The sequence below is a fragment of the Toxorhynchites rutilus genome, chromosome 2 (assembly GCF_029784135.1).
Source record: "Toxorhynchites rutilus septentrionalis strain SRP chromosome 2, ASM2978413v1, whole genome shotgun sequence".
NCBI classification, from domain to species: Eukaryota; Metazoa; Arthropoda; class Insecta; order Diptera; family Culicidae; genus Toxorhynchites; species Toxorhynchites rutilus.
Window position 1 is genome coordinate 91,447,419 of NC_073745.1, and position 15,876 is coordinate 91,463,294.

Genomic DNA, 15,876 nt, shown 5'->3' on the forward strand with positions numbered 1-15,876 from the left:
GCGATTCACATGCGTCGATACGGTCAAAGATGTTTTTTTTGCGTCAACGTGTGTGGCACCCATACATCGAGCTTCTTTGTGAATCCAAGCTTCTTCAAATGGTTAATAACGGTTTGATGACTCATCCCCAGCTCTTGGCCGATGCTACGGCTGCTACTATGACGGTTTTTCTCGGCTAATTCAGCGATTTTGTCGCAATTTTCGACGACAGGCCTTCCGGAGCGTGGCGCATCTTCGACGACCTCTACACCAGAACGAAAACGTTGAAACCATCGTTGTGCGGTGGAAATGGAAACTGTATCGGGTCCATAAAGTGCACAAATTTTGTTGGCAGCTTGAGATGCATTTTTGCCTTTGTCATAGTAGTACTGTAAAATATGTCGGATTTTCTCTTTATTTTGCTCCATATTTGCGACACTATAACTCACGAACGACTTAACCAAACAAAACACTGTCAAGGACTATATTATAGCAAAAGCAAAATACCTTTCCAACAAGCTATAGTATGACTCGATACAATGAATACAACTAGAACTACGCGCCTACAACGACACCTCGCAGGACTTTTTTGACAGCCTAATATTAACTTCCTATTATTGAATATCAAACATTCGGAGGATTTTGTAAAAGGGGGGCATTGGACCAATTATCGTCAGGTTGATGAACAAAGTATCATTGAAATTAAATCGTTTTAGAACTTGATTGCAGAGTGCAATGAAAAAACTTATCGAATCGGGTACGGCGCTGTCCGAAATTTTACATATGGACAAATAATCATTGATCAACATTTCAGTCGAGGGACCTACATAAACATGATCCTAACTGACATAATTTTCTGATCGATATGTACGTTATTGTGATTGGTTATATTTCTATATAGTCTGCCTTAAAAAAGGTATCCAAAAGTGTTCTGAATAATCTTGAAATGCTCGAATGCAAACTAAATAATTTCGAACCTTTGGTCTGAAATATTCTGGATATATTGTTCACCGTGCTTAGAGCATGAGACAAGAAGGTTAAATGAATAATCGTTGCGGTTACCCGATCTTACTTTGTTTTTATCTACTTGAACAACCAAAATAAACTCGAAGCGGCTCGTAACGTTCCAATACACGTTTGACAACACTTTACAATGATATTCACCGCATGGCTGAAGATTGTAGCATTTAAAAAAACTTCAACTCTCAGAGAGTTTGAATCTCAACAAACTTACTGCTTCGTAACCAATTGTAGCTGAGATAGGAATAAATATCCTCACACAACTGCTCGATTCTCCAAGGCATATATTTATATGCGAATAATGCACACAAGGTCATACTATGGCAAACACATTCTAGTGTAAACAAGTCTGGGCACAAAAGAGTATAATTTGGAAATGACGAAAAAATGAAAAAGCTGGATAAAACTGTGAAAATTATAAAAACCCTGAGATTTTTCGCCTTTGGCTGTTTTGCTGGCATGCTTAAAAAACTGACAATATACAGGAAAAACTAGGATGTTGGCAACTCTGCATGTCAACGTTTTTCGGAGGGCAACTGGAATGCAAATGACTTAGAAAGGACTATTCGCGCTTAACTTTTCAATAGGATCTATCTGTTTTGAACTCGATTCTCTTTATCGATATTCTCTACCGTTAATAACTCATCGGTAAAAGCATTTCTCGATGTTTCCAACGATCTGGATTCTACACCCAAACTAGCGTTGGCAGAAAACATTTTATCTTTGACAGAAATGATGCCATTTAGTGTGCTGGAGAGTCAAATGCGCAAATAATGAGCTGTTTCAAAAGCTTAAAAATGGTTTGTATGTATGCGTGCAGACATCTCTTTCTGTTTTTTTTTCTCATTTCATTTGGGATTGTGCCAAAAAAAATCATGGAATGCAAAGCTATTTTACATGAGCACGCTATCCACATGGCTAATGATGCTTCAGCAGCTGTTCAGCAAATACGTGATAATATCGCACCTGATTATAAAATGAAGTTGGGAAGTGTTTTCTAAGAGTAAAAAAGGAGCGCATGAAGGAGAACTCTATCTATCTCGGTCTGGGCCGTGTATGTGACAAAGTATGCGGAAAGCTTTTTTGTCTTTTGTTTCGCTCTCTTGTATTTATCTTATATTGCTGTACCATGTATAATATACAAATGCTTACCAGTATTTATGAGTCATGACATTCTCTATTATGTTATGTCTCATTCAAGGTGAAGGTGGAAGCTAGCCATTGTAGTAGTATAGGTAGACCCATGTGTAAAAATGGGGTAATAGTGTTTGTGAGAGAAGAGCAAAGCACACGTAAATAGATCAATTCACTTATCAGACTGTGTGGTGCTTCATTGACACTAGTCTTTGAATACATTTGAAAAAAAAATCACAATTCAATACTAATGTAAAATGTATGAACGGTATGTTCCGATGAACAACTGCAAATATAAATATATATAGAAGGTACATTTGCAAATGAAGTAAAATTCTGATTATACGCGAGCGTAACATGAGCGAATTTATAACACATGCGAATTGGGGCTCTTTTGATATTAACAAGTTTTTCCGCACTGTAACTCGATGTTGATAATTCCTCAATATGTTCCTTCGTTGATCGTATTGTTTTCACATATTCATGTTGGAGAGCCTTAACCCTTCTCTTCGTTGGCCGAGGCATTTTGATTGAATGTAATACTTTTCCGTTTACTGTTTTTGAAAGCATAGACAGCCGTGGTAGTGTTCCGAGCTCTGCAATACAGTTTTCTTACCCAATGTTAAAGTTGCTAAAACGTACATTCTAGACCCATTAAGCGTAGAAATAATAATTGTATTGATATCAACACAATTTTATTCTATTGATTTTCATGACATGAAAGGCTATGACTCAGGAATAACATTTTATTGAGTGGTTTTTTATAGCTGTTTCGATGATGTTGTCTGGCATCAGTGTCGAAAAAATAACGATGCTTTCACCAATACAAAAAAAAACCATTGCCGAAGATTGAAAAATGAAAATTTAACTTTCAGAACACTAGCTCGAGTTTTTCGACGTTTTTCACTATACAGTGCGACAGCAGATGAAAATTTAATATCTTGTGAGTAATCGATTAGAGTTTGGTTGATATTACTTGATGGGAAGTGTGCGAAAACGATCATTTTCTTCACATTGTTTCGCAAAATTATTGATTTTCGGGCGAGGAGTGAGGGAGAGAGATGAAAGAAATGAGCGCCATTGCGGCAGCCATTTGTGGCTAGCTTCCACCTTCACTTTAATGTTATAAATCGTAATGACAAAACATGAGCTGAAAATCAATTTTGGGTGTAGAAGTGAGCCTCGTTTATCAAACTATCTGACATAAATATCGCAAAATCCGTTCACACGGCAGTTGTTATCTAAAATGACTCTCTCTAAAGAGAATCGATCAAAACAGATAGGTCATATTGAAAGGTTGAGCGTGTATTCAATTCTCACACATTTACGTATCGCTCATTTGTTGCCATTCAGCACCGTTATTCGAACATAATCGTTCCGGATAAATACAGTAACAGGTAAAACCACTCGCTCACGTTTATGAATGCCTCCACTAAGCTTTTCACCTAGAACCGAGATGTGACATTATCGATGGCTTATCAATACTTCGCTCCATCCATATTCCGTTTTAGGGTAGCAGGCATTTGTGATGCAGGTACCTTCTTTGTCGTTGCACACTTTGATACAGTGGACTTCCTCTTCTTCAAGGGTGGCTTATAGTAGCGAATATGATGCAACGATAAGAAAATCGATGCGCCGCCGAACAAAATAACTCTGTTGTTTTGAGATATCATCCATTTCTTTCTTTCTTATAACGAGCTGTGTGTGCATGTGTGTGATACGAGGGTCACTATTTATATTTCGGGAATTGACAACACTGATGTCATGTGAGTCCATCTGACGGTTCCATCGTAAAATTTGACATTTTTTACGATATACGTACTCAGAACATTTTGTCATTCGGACGCTATTTGTTTATTTTATATTTAGTTGAAAGTTTGGTCTCGGCAAAAAAATGGAACTGAATCGTGAACATTTTCGTGCGATGATTTTTTACGACTTTCGACGTGGATTATCACAACAAGAGTGCGTCAATCAACTTAATTTGACTTTTGGCGATGAAGCTCCATCAAAAACCACTGTGTATCGCTGGTATAGTGAATTCAATCGTGGTCGTAGTTCGCTGTCCGACGAGTTTCGTGAAGGTCGTCCAAAATCGACTGTAGTGCCAGAAAACATCGATGCTGTGCACGAAATGATTAAGCAAGATCGTCATGTAACCTATTGTGAGATTGAGGCATCCCTAAGCATTAGTTCCACCAGCATATATGCGATTTTACATGAACACTTAGTTGTGCGAAAATTATGTTCACGTTGGATCCCACATAATTTGACAATCGCTCAAAAAAAAGGCTCGTGTCGATTGGAATAAATGCTTTGAAAATTGGTTTAAGCGCATGCAAAAGTGTATCGATCATCGTGGCGAGTACTTTGAAAAACAATAAAAATATATTCGCAGCTTAACTATTTGTTTTTGTTCCTATTCCCGAAATATAAATAATGACCCTCGTATACGCGACAGGAATGAATGTTGTCCGTTTGCTTGCTGAATTGACACTGTGGTGTCACTTTTCCTCCTTTTATTGGATTAATGAGCCTTTAAACTTCTTCAGTTCATTCGTCTCTAGCCTTTAAAAAGGCCCTTGCAAATTTCTACTTTTTCCTCATATTACTCCTCCACCCCCATTGCCTTGAGAAAGGCACTCGATCCCTCGCCGTCCAGATCGCCCAACAACGGTGTTTTCCAGTCGGTGTCCTCACGAAGAATGATGAACGTCACTGTGGTATCAGATCGTGGATGACTTATTTATACCAAATAGGTTGGACAGATCTTCTTCTTCTTTTCCTTTGTTTTCGGAGAAATCTAGTGATTCATTCATCTCCGCTTGTTATTGCTTGATGTTGACGGCTAGGAAAGCATACAAATGGCCAGAACAAATGTATGGGAAAACGAGAAGGCTTCAAATTTAAATTAATTTAAACTATTTACGGATTGGGGAATCGTAACGTATAGCATATCAAACAAATATTAGAGAATTTACGATACGAATGGTATGCAAACCATAACAACTCGTTCGCAGCGGAAATAGTTATCAACGTTAACTTTATTTCGTAAAAACGAGACCTGTTTTTTTTAATTGACACCCTTGATGGAAGACGTTGTCCTACGCAAAAAAAATGATATATTCAATAAAATAAATGAATTCCTTCACTCGAACTCATGTTTTGGGTTTTCATTTCATGTACCATCAAGAAACATTCTAAAATTATTCATCTTCCTTGCATCGTCAAATATATGGGTGGTCGTATCATTATGAGAAGCACTATATTTACATTCGCCTTTGACTTTTTGACACTTTCGAGAAATCATAGAAACAGAAAGTAATGATCTAGTAACAGAAAGAAACAGAAAGTAATGAACACTTTCTTATTTCCAGTGCCTGCTAACGCCTTTACGCATCGAAACAAACCAAATGCGTGTGAGTCAAAACTTTCGATACAGAAAAAAGTCAAGTCAGTGCACCTTTCATTTTCCATTAGTACCTACACGCGTGCACGTGTTCCCCAACCCCCACAATTGCCGCCTATTTTATATGCGTGAACCGTTTCGCGTCATACACACATCTCTTCGCGTGCAGACGACCTCCGGCATGTCGACAGTTGGCGTCGAGGTACCCGATGCGATAACCCATCCGGCCCGTCACCATAGAAATTAGCCTTCATCACATCACATCACTCGCCCTGTTGTCAAATTATGTTATGCATTGCACAAAGAGAGAAAATAAAACAGTTTCCACAATGCATCGGGCCAACTAATGCTTGGTACCTTTTTTGCGACGAATGCACAAATAATTAACCGTCTCCGATCGTGTTCACATTCGCCTCCCCCGCGCCAGCAGAGAGCAACAATTTAATACGTTGCGTTTTATGAGAATTGCTGATAATTGCTGATTTTATGTTGAACGACATTCTCTCGTTGGAAGTTTATGCCTTCCACTCGAGCGCGGTGACATTCTCCGACCCCCCGCCCCATCCGAGCCCATTCAAACCTCAAACATGTGTCGTTTGGACCGATTAATTGAATTGAACGCATGGCGGGTGGAAATGGGAGAAAACGTGGAATTGGAAATTTCACTTTCTATTTATCTGTTATGTTTTTTTTTTGTTTCTATTTTTTCCTATCTCCCTTTCCCTCTCTGGATTCAGCGTCGGACGACGTCTTCATCTGGGCATCCCAACAACATCCATTCACAGCCGAAGAAGAGAAGTTTCGCTGTTTCATTATTATTGTTTCACAGATACGAGTCAGCGTGTGAGCCAGAGGTTGAACGCGTGCCCTTCCCAACGGTAGCGCCATTCACCACGGCTGCGCGGTTTACTGCGAGTTCATTCAGGTAGCGAAGGTGTAATGGACTTCAGGAGTTATCCACACGCCGAGCGTGGGGGGTCGGGTCGGCGAACCGTTCAGTTTCTGCAATCGAATTACCGGTGTCACAACCATTTTTTATTGATATTTATCACTCCCCAAAATAAGACTGATGGCGTGGCTTCAGCGCCACGAAAGTTCGGTCATGCAAGAGATATTCCTGTCGACTCACGCTAGAAATCTGCGCAATATTTCACATCAACTCATGAGCTTTACCGTTACAATCAAGAGCTTATGTTAATTTTGATGGCAGAACATTCCGCTGTCGACACACAGTGACATCATGTTGAATCACCATGGCAGCGAATTCGAATTAATATTCCCGGGCTGTACCGAACCCAGGGCGTGATGAACATGTTACCACACAATAAGCAGGTACCACATCCATTTTGCGGCCGGTATCTGCAGTAGCCAGTAGCAAAACTGTCTTGAATCGAAGAAAAAGAGGGCTCGCTCGACGGCGAGGTTCCTCGCGTCCATCTCATTATATGCAAATGATTTAAATTTCCAGACACGTCTCAATGCCACTATCGGTAATGTGTTTTGCTTCGATTTATTTTTTCGCATTCTTCTGCTACCCGGCGGACCGAATTACAACACAATCATCCGTCCAGCCGGTGGGCCACGGTGGGCTACCGTAACTGAATCGTTGAAACTCTCCGTCCGTTACACTATCGTGATGCGCCATATCTCAATTTCAACCGTAATAACTTTTCTGAATATTAAAAAGGGAGACTCAATGATTCGTTGCGGGCGAAAGATAATGAAAAAAACAACAACGAACCATCCGCGGAGGGCAGATTTATGGGAACTTTCTATTTCCGACTAATTACAGTGTCAGGATAGAAAACCATCCGAAGAAGCGGCGAGAAGAGTGGCGCCCGCAAGATTCGAGGAGATAAACACATTTCCTAATCATGAAATGGGTGGCCATTTACTGCTTGCTGCTCGTGTAGACGTCGAATACAACATATTTATCCCGCCCGTTGTCACCGTCGTCATCGCCGTCGACGCTGCTTCCACAAACTACCTCTCTTCGTACCGCCTGATCGAATCGATCGTGAATGGTCGCGCCTTTCGAAAAGTGCGAAATGTCGAGTTCGGTACATACAACAAGTTGGCCTCAATCGATCTTTCGTTTGACGAATTCGCTGGAACCCCGGACCAGAAGGTTGGCTAGTCAGCGCTTTTATGTGGCTCTTTGGCGCTGGTTGTGTTTGATGTAGCTGTAGCATGTTTCCATGGGTCTATTGTCCTACATTTTCAACAATGTATTACTATCAACGTTATTTGAATATGTTTCAGAGCTATCAAATTATTAAGGATGCTTTGAATGTTACAACAATAATTCCAACCATTAATTACAACAAACCTAAACCACTATCCACTGGTGATAAGCCCATATGGTTTCAATATTTATTCGCTAAATGAAAATGATGGTCCTTGTTAATTGCCTAACAAATTCTTGTTAGGGAATTAAGGAAAGCAGGATGAATTCTCTTTGAAATAATCACTTACAGGATTCTTCTTCTAAACCAGCAAGATGATAAGAGTAAAACAAGAAGGATGGACTGTATCACTGACCTAAAATATATGTTTATTGAGCACATTACATGAGAATTTTTTTAAAATTTGCACCCCAAAAAATCCTTGGGCGATCGGGAATTGAACCCCTTGTTTTGATCTAATTTTTTTCAGTTTTAAGGATTACGATTAATTTAACCAAGATGACTGGAAAGTTCGAAACTACATTGTCAAGTTAACCTATATTCTATAGTAGATGCGTATCCGTTTTTGTGAAAAAGTTCAAGGGTTTTTTCAGAAAATCGATTAAATAATTAAGAAATTACTTGTGGGTCAAACGTGCGCAGTGGCTGTGGGGCGAAAGTTCGCATCAGCGTTTTGCTCTCAAAAAAAATTATAAAATGTTTTCAACCAAATTTTCAACGGGATCCACAAAAAGACAATTAATTTGAAGAAATGCTCTCCATCGATTGACCATCTTTGTGTTATTATAAAATAACTAAAGCCTGTCCACGTTAAATTTAGGACACTTTTCTTTCAGTGTAGTTTATGAAATATTTCACTAATCAATGAAATATTTCACTTACATGACAGCTGAAACCCTCCTCCTTATTTCGATGTCCAACATGTTTACATTCTTCTTTAGTTTGGTAAAATGACGTCAAATCAAGTGGAAGTACGCAAACGCATTATGCGCGAACGGCAGCAAAATCCAACACTGTCGATACGCGATCTCGCCAAAAAGCTAAAACTGCCGAAGAGTACCGTGTTTAGTGTGTGCAAATCGTTTGACCAGCGCTTCACTGTAGATCGGAAGGTTGGAAGCGGAACAAATCGAGAAGTATGCCTCGGCAGATCGACCGAAAGGTGTTGCCATTATTGAGAAACATCCCAACCTTTCGGTTAGAAATGTGACTCGAAAGGTTGGAAAATTAAAATCATATGTACAAAAAGTGAAGCAGAGGCATGGACTGAAGGCGTACAAAGTGAAAAAGGTGTCCAATCGTGATGATAAGCAGTTGTGGCCGAAAATCCAAATCTTTCGTCTCTACCGGCACTATCAACAAAGATGTCTACGAGAAGGAATGTCTCCAGAAGCGGTTGCTGTCATTCATAAGAAGCCACTACTCTCTAGTGTTGTTTTGGCCAGATTTGGCCTCTTGTCACTATGCAAAATCCATCCTGGAATAGTATAATGCACATGAGGTCAAATATGTGCCAAAAACAGCACATCCACCGAACTGTCCAGAACTTTGCCCAGTGGAAAAGTACTGGGCTCTGATTAAGCGAAAACTATTCGAAACTAAGAAGAAAGTGAATGGCATTAATTATTTCAAGAGGAGATGGAAAAGCGCCGCCGCCAACCTTTCCGAGGATACCTAATGGCAGATATTCCCAAAAAAGTTCGTGAATTTGACAGACAACGAAATTAACATCGAAGTAAGCTTTCCTTGTTTTAGATATAAGTCTATTTTACTGAAATAAACAATCGGTTTTGTTGTATTACATGAATTTTTGTTTTACTGGCATCATCTTGGTGTCCGAAATTTAACGTGGACAGGCTTTACTTCCACGCAACAATTATCAGCGATGGAGATCGATCCACGGTGAAACAAAGATTGATTCATTCATACAACTGCTCGCCTCTGCAAGAAACATCGGGCTGCTGTGCTATAAATAACACAACAATGATCATATCATCTGTCTCCGCTGTCCGGTCCACTGAACAATGGAAGAACAGAAAGAATACCCTTACTCCTAAATGGGTACTACTGGGTGAGTTACCATAATGTAATGGAACAGAAAAAAAATACTCTTACGCCTAAATGGCTATTACTATTGTGTAATTTACAATTGAGGGGCTTTGAATTAAAGGGGTCTCTCTTATGGTCATAACTTAGCTGCAAACTCATTCCCAGCTGTATTTGACAATGCGGAAAATAGGTCAGCGCTCATCTATCGGATTCTACAGCAAACTCACATTGGAACATTTTTTCAGTTGAGTTATTAAAAGAAAAAGTTGATGAAAAGAAATCGATCAAGTCTCTTATACCCTTTGCATTCTTCTTCTTCTTAAATGGTTCTAACGTTCCTAAAGGAACTACGCCGTCTCAACGTAGTATTACTTGCGTCATTTTTATTAGTACTTAGTTAAGATTTCTATGCCAAATAACTCGCCTTGAATGCATTCTGGGTGGCAAACTCTAGAACAGGGGTTTTCAGATTTTTTTTTTATGGCAGAGCACTTTTTATAGCAAAAACATTTGACAGAGCATCTGCAATTATTAACCAATAAAACAAATCTTATTTGCATTGGCATTATCTTCTTCTTCTTTAATGGCGTTAACGTTCCCTGTGGAACTTTTGCCGTCTCAACGTGTTCATTAACTAGCGTCATTCATTAATACTTGGTTGAGATTTCGATGCCGAATAACACGCCTTAAATGTACTCTGGAGTGACAAGCTCTAGAATACGCGTGACCACAGCCGGAAGAATTTTCTTTGACGAAAAATCCCCCGGCCAGAACGGGAATCGAACCCGAACACCCGGCATGATAGTGTGGGACGCTAACCACTCGGCCACGGGTGCACATGGCATTATCCAACTGGGAAGAATTCTGTTTCGGTTGTGCGTCGCAGTTACACGACATCTGACCCGGAGTAAACAAAATAAATCACTATATGCCCAGTGAAAATAAATTAAAGAATTTTTTTCAGGGTGGGTTTTCAAGTGGGAGCATTTGCTATAACTTAGCGGAGCACTATTTGACAACCCCTGCTCTAGAATATGCGTGACCACAGTGCAAGTCGGAGAAAATTCCTTTGACGAAAAATTCCCCCGACCAGAATGGGAATTGAACCAGACCCCCGGCATGATAATCTGTGACGCTAACCACTCGGCCACGGGAGCACCCTTGCATTCCAAGCCCCTCAATTCATAGTACCATAGACATGTACATGTGCGCGATTGAAACCCGGCTGTGTTACAGCAAAAATGCTAATGAGCCTAAATAAATAAACAAATGGGATATAAAAATACAACCTCCAGCACGAATTCTGCTAAGTTGTTAAACTGGGAAAAAAGGGGAAAGGGAAAGGGATTGGCCTCCTAGCTTCACGAAGAAACATCGTCTGTCTCTTCGAACCCCACAATAGCGCAACGAAGCAACAGCGCTCCAAGGCAATGCGTCTGAATCCTCAGAACCGATGTCCAAGATAAAAAGAAAAACAAACAATTGCTTAAAAATGATTCAAAAAGAATCTTAAATGATGGATGTTTTTATTTTCACCATGCATTTAATTCAATAACGGTTATGTTGCATTTATGTTTATGTTCTCGCAATGAACTTCAAATAAATAGTATTTTTTTAACAATGAGTTTCAGATAAATTAGGTGAGGGTGACTATGTATTTATAAACTTTTTGACTTTGTTTAAAATGTTGGACATTTTCAGATGTCTTATATAATCAGTCTCCTCACACTTCCCCCACCCAGGTATTTCTACGTAGTATGATAATGGACTATATCATATTTCTAGGTGCCAAGAATCAATCAGCACATAACAAAATCATGTTCGACCATAACATCCACCCTTCTCCACCCATAAAACATCTTACAACACCCCATCCTCCTGATGCACACTCTAGTAATGATGCTTCTCCCACTGGTAATGATAACGCATTTATTATTGTTACAAGTTATCTCAGAAGTTCAATTCAATAAGTGCGCACTTTTGCCCCCACTATGGGGCAAAAGTTCAGAATTATCATTTTTTATTAAAATAAATATTTGTCTAACCACAAATAATACTCGTGATATTCTAGTACTCCGTTTCGAATGCAATGTATATAGCTTTTGAATTTTATTTGCTTTTGTCTAAAGAGTTATTGGACGACAACAATGAAGTGTGTACCTTTGCCCTTTGATGCCTTTGATAATATTGTATAGGGTACCAGATAAGAAATTTTGAATATTTTTTTTTAATCCATTGGATCTAAATGTTCGAGTTATAAAAAGTACTTTTCAATTTTTTGCACGCCTTTCTCGATAGCTTCGAGACATTCAATTTTTTCAATTTTTTTGCCTTTTCCCAAAAATGATTTTTTTTTTTTGAAAATTCATAACTTTTTTTAACAACTGAACCGATTCAGCTGATCGATATATCAAATTACAACCAATTACTGGTCTTTTTGAAAAATATTACGTTTGCAAAAGAAACTGCATTTTCATTTTCTAATCCAAAGCCTTGAAAACAACAAAAAAAACAAATACAATCAATAATTACGAAGACAAATTCCGATTTCTTGATACCAAATTTTGATGCCAAATGTCTTGAAATTACATGAAACGTCGAGATCTATTGTAATCTCGAAAAAAAACTTGTCAAAAATCGACTCTGGGATTTCGCACAAAATTCCATATGAAAAATCGAGAAAATCTATTTCATTGCCACCCTAAACCATACGATTTGCTTCGTACTTTGAAAAAAAAATAGTCTCATAATGTCGGTTTTCGACCATTTTTTTTAGATGACAGTAGATCTCGACGTTTCATGCAATATTAAGACATTTGACAAATTTTTTTTTTCGAAAACCCCGATTTCCCCCTTTGAGTGATTTTTTGATTTTCAAAAAAGTCAAACTTAGACCGCTTTTCGCCACTCTCCCTTAAATCCGATTGAACTGGAATTTAGCATAGGGTACTCTTTCGAGGTTGTAAACATTTTATATGGGATAACTTTTTGAAATTCTAGGATCGATTTTTTCCCATACATTGGCACCCTACTGTATCTATATATATATATATATATATATATATATATATATATATATATATATATATATATATATATATATATATATATATATATATATATATATATATATATATATATATATATATATATATAATCTCGTGTCACGGTGTTTGTTACCGAACTCTTCCAAAACGGCTCGCTCGACCGGTTTTTATCAAATTATGCACAAAAAACTGCATGAGAATAGGTTGTAAACTATATATGATACCGTCAGGATACCGATTACCATATATTTAATACCGAATAAGGAGAATATGGAATATGGAGAATTTTTTTTACTGAATATTTCTTTTGCGTTTTTCTTAAATTCGGCTTCTAATTTTATTCTCGATTTTGGTACTTTTGTATAAACAATATCCAAATAATTAAACCTGACAAACACTCTATTTTGCCTGATTTTACTGAAATGATCCTGATTTATCCTGATTTCTGTATTTACTTCATCAGAATAAAAATTATCCGCAATAATTATAATGGAATCTCTGCCAAAGTTTCCTTGATTGGAACTGAGAGCTGAATCGCACTTGTATAATACTTACTTTTTTTGCGTTTATCATTTATCTATTCCTAAGCAATTCGCATAATCGAAGGTGCATTGTTGACATTTATAAAAACTTTAAGTTGGCGTGAAAGAAAAATCAGATTTGCGCCTTTGCACGCTCGAATGGACATAGGAAAGGCACTCAGTTTTGAATAAAATTAATTACTTGATGTTTTTGAAGCTCCCTTGCATTTGTCATATACATTTTCTCCAGTCGTGGTGATAATACCACTGCAGTAATTAAACACAGGGTTAGTGGCAGTTACCGAAATTACCAAATAATCGTCAGACATTTTAACACTTGATGACAAAGTTGTCTACATTTCGACGGCTTATTTGCAAAAACTTGTAGATCTTGCGAGATTTGTAACTCTGTTCGATCTACCGAGCTCAAAGAATCAAGATTGTGTAACTCAACTATGCATATGAAGCTTAATAAATGTATGCCTGCCTTCAAAAATGATGCTTTTGTTCTCCCAAAAAACTGCACGAACTTTCTGGACAACCCAATATGAACTATCCTGATGTCTCCTGATTTTCATTTTCATTCTTCCTGATTTTTGAAAATTATAGTTGGCAACCCTGGTCCCAAACATTTCTGGATGTATGAGATTGAATGGCAAAAGCGAGGATTACCTCAGGCGCACATTTTTACTTTGGCTGGACGACAAAATAAGCTCTGAGGACATCGGTAGCGTTATTTCCTCTGAAATTATAAATCCGTCTACAGATAACCACTGATCACTCTCCTATGTTCTGAAATCCGACCGAGTCAGAAATTACCGAACGGATCGAAACATTGTATTCTGTAATCCGTTCGACTCAAATCCAATTGAGTTGTGCAAATGATGCAACCTTGCACACAATTCATAAAGCTTCATATTTCATTTCTGTTAAGGGAAAAGGGTAATGAATTTTCGACACGCTTTTAAAACAAAAATCTATACAATAAAACCTGTTTTTGTGCGGTTTTCTGTTCTTGTGCGGTTTTTTTGTGCGGTATATGAAAAGAAGCATATTTGACGAAGTTATCATCCATTTAGTTTTTTTCCATGGTTCATATGTATTTCAGTGCGAAAAAACACATTTGCGTCTCAATTATCCACTTCTGAAATCATTCCCCTCCTCTCATCAAATACTCTAAGTTTTTCTAAGTTTTTTCATGACATGATTTCTAACAGCAAAAAGTTTCGACATGCAACTAAAAGCGCAAAACAGCCACGCGCAACTAAAAAGGCAAAGTCCCATCGCAAAGCAGGGCAAAAAAGGAAATTGAACGGTGAATGGCGTGGATTTGAGTTATTTTCTTGGGGGAAACGTTTTTTATGCGGTCCCTATCTACCACACAAGAAAAGTTTTTTTCAAATTGTATACCGAACACGATTTTTTAAAGCTGCTGGTGAAGTTTTACACGATTTTTTATGCGACCTTTTTTGAGCGGTCAAAACAGCGGTCAAAAAAAAAGGTTTGCCTGTATATATCAAAATGGATTTTTGTCGATCGACATGAAAATTGGTATGTAGGGGTTTTTGGGGCCGGGGAAGGTTTTCATGATAGTTTGAGACCCCACCCCCTCTAAGGGAAGGCTGCCATACAAATGAAACAAAAAATTTGCACATTACTCAATATTTAATCAAGCGAATGCAACCAAATTAGGCATCCAGAGGTTTTAGGATGCAATAAATGTTTCTATGGTGGTTCGATAATCATTCCCCCTGTCTTGGGGTGGGCTGTCATACAAATGAAAAACAAATTTCTGCATAACTCGAAAATTAATCAAGCAAATGGAGCCAAATTCGGCATGTGAAGATTTTAGGGGGCACGAAACGTTTCTATGGTGAATAGACACACCTCCCTCTCTCTCTCTAAGGGGTGAAGAGGGGAGGGGTCTGTCTTCATTCAATTATATTTTCTGTATCAAACATTTATTCTATGTAAAGGAGAAACATGCTATTTGCAAGTGGTTGAAAAATCTTGAACGAGAATTGTGTCTGAAAATAATCTGAGATTATAATGATGAGTTTTGGTAGAAGTACTAGGAATTTTTTAGTAGAAGGTAAATTCAACGGGGTTGATTAGAAAATCAATCAATGAACAGTTCTGCGATCGGACTCACTTGCGCTTAGTAAGAAAACGTGAATATTTGAAGGTATTAATAAGAAAAAACAAATATTGGGCGGGACGAAGTTTGCCGGGTCAGCTAGTTATAAATGAAAATACACCCTAATATGTGTTCTGTGTTACAGAGTAACACAATCTCTGCAAGTGGGGAAAAATCTTGAACAAAAATTGTTTCTGATAATGATTTTATATTAAGGATAATGTTTTGGTGGGAATGTAACGAGATTTATAGAAAGATAGTTAAGGTAGGTCAAGACTATCTCTTCTAAGTATTTAAACAACTTTGAGTAATTATTTTCATTCAAATTTTATCAATTTAAAATTGCTTTCGGGTCTGATAATCTGATAGAGATTGTTTTTCACCTACGAGACAG

At 38.0% G+C, this 15,876-nt stretch overlaps 1 protein-coding gene across 3 annotated transcripts in view; it reads right to left on the reverse strand.

Moving 5' to 3' along the window:
* The window catches only part of LOC129771481 (uncharacterized), a 695,695-nt gene that overhangs the window by 614,325 nt on the left and 65,494 nt on the right, over positions 1-15,876 (reverse strand). The gene's annotated exons all lie outside the window — the stretch shown is intronic.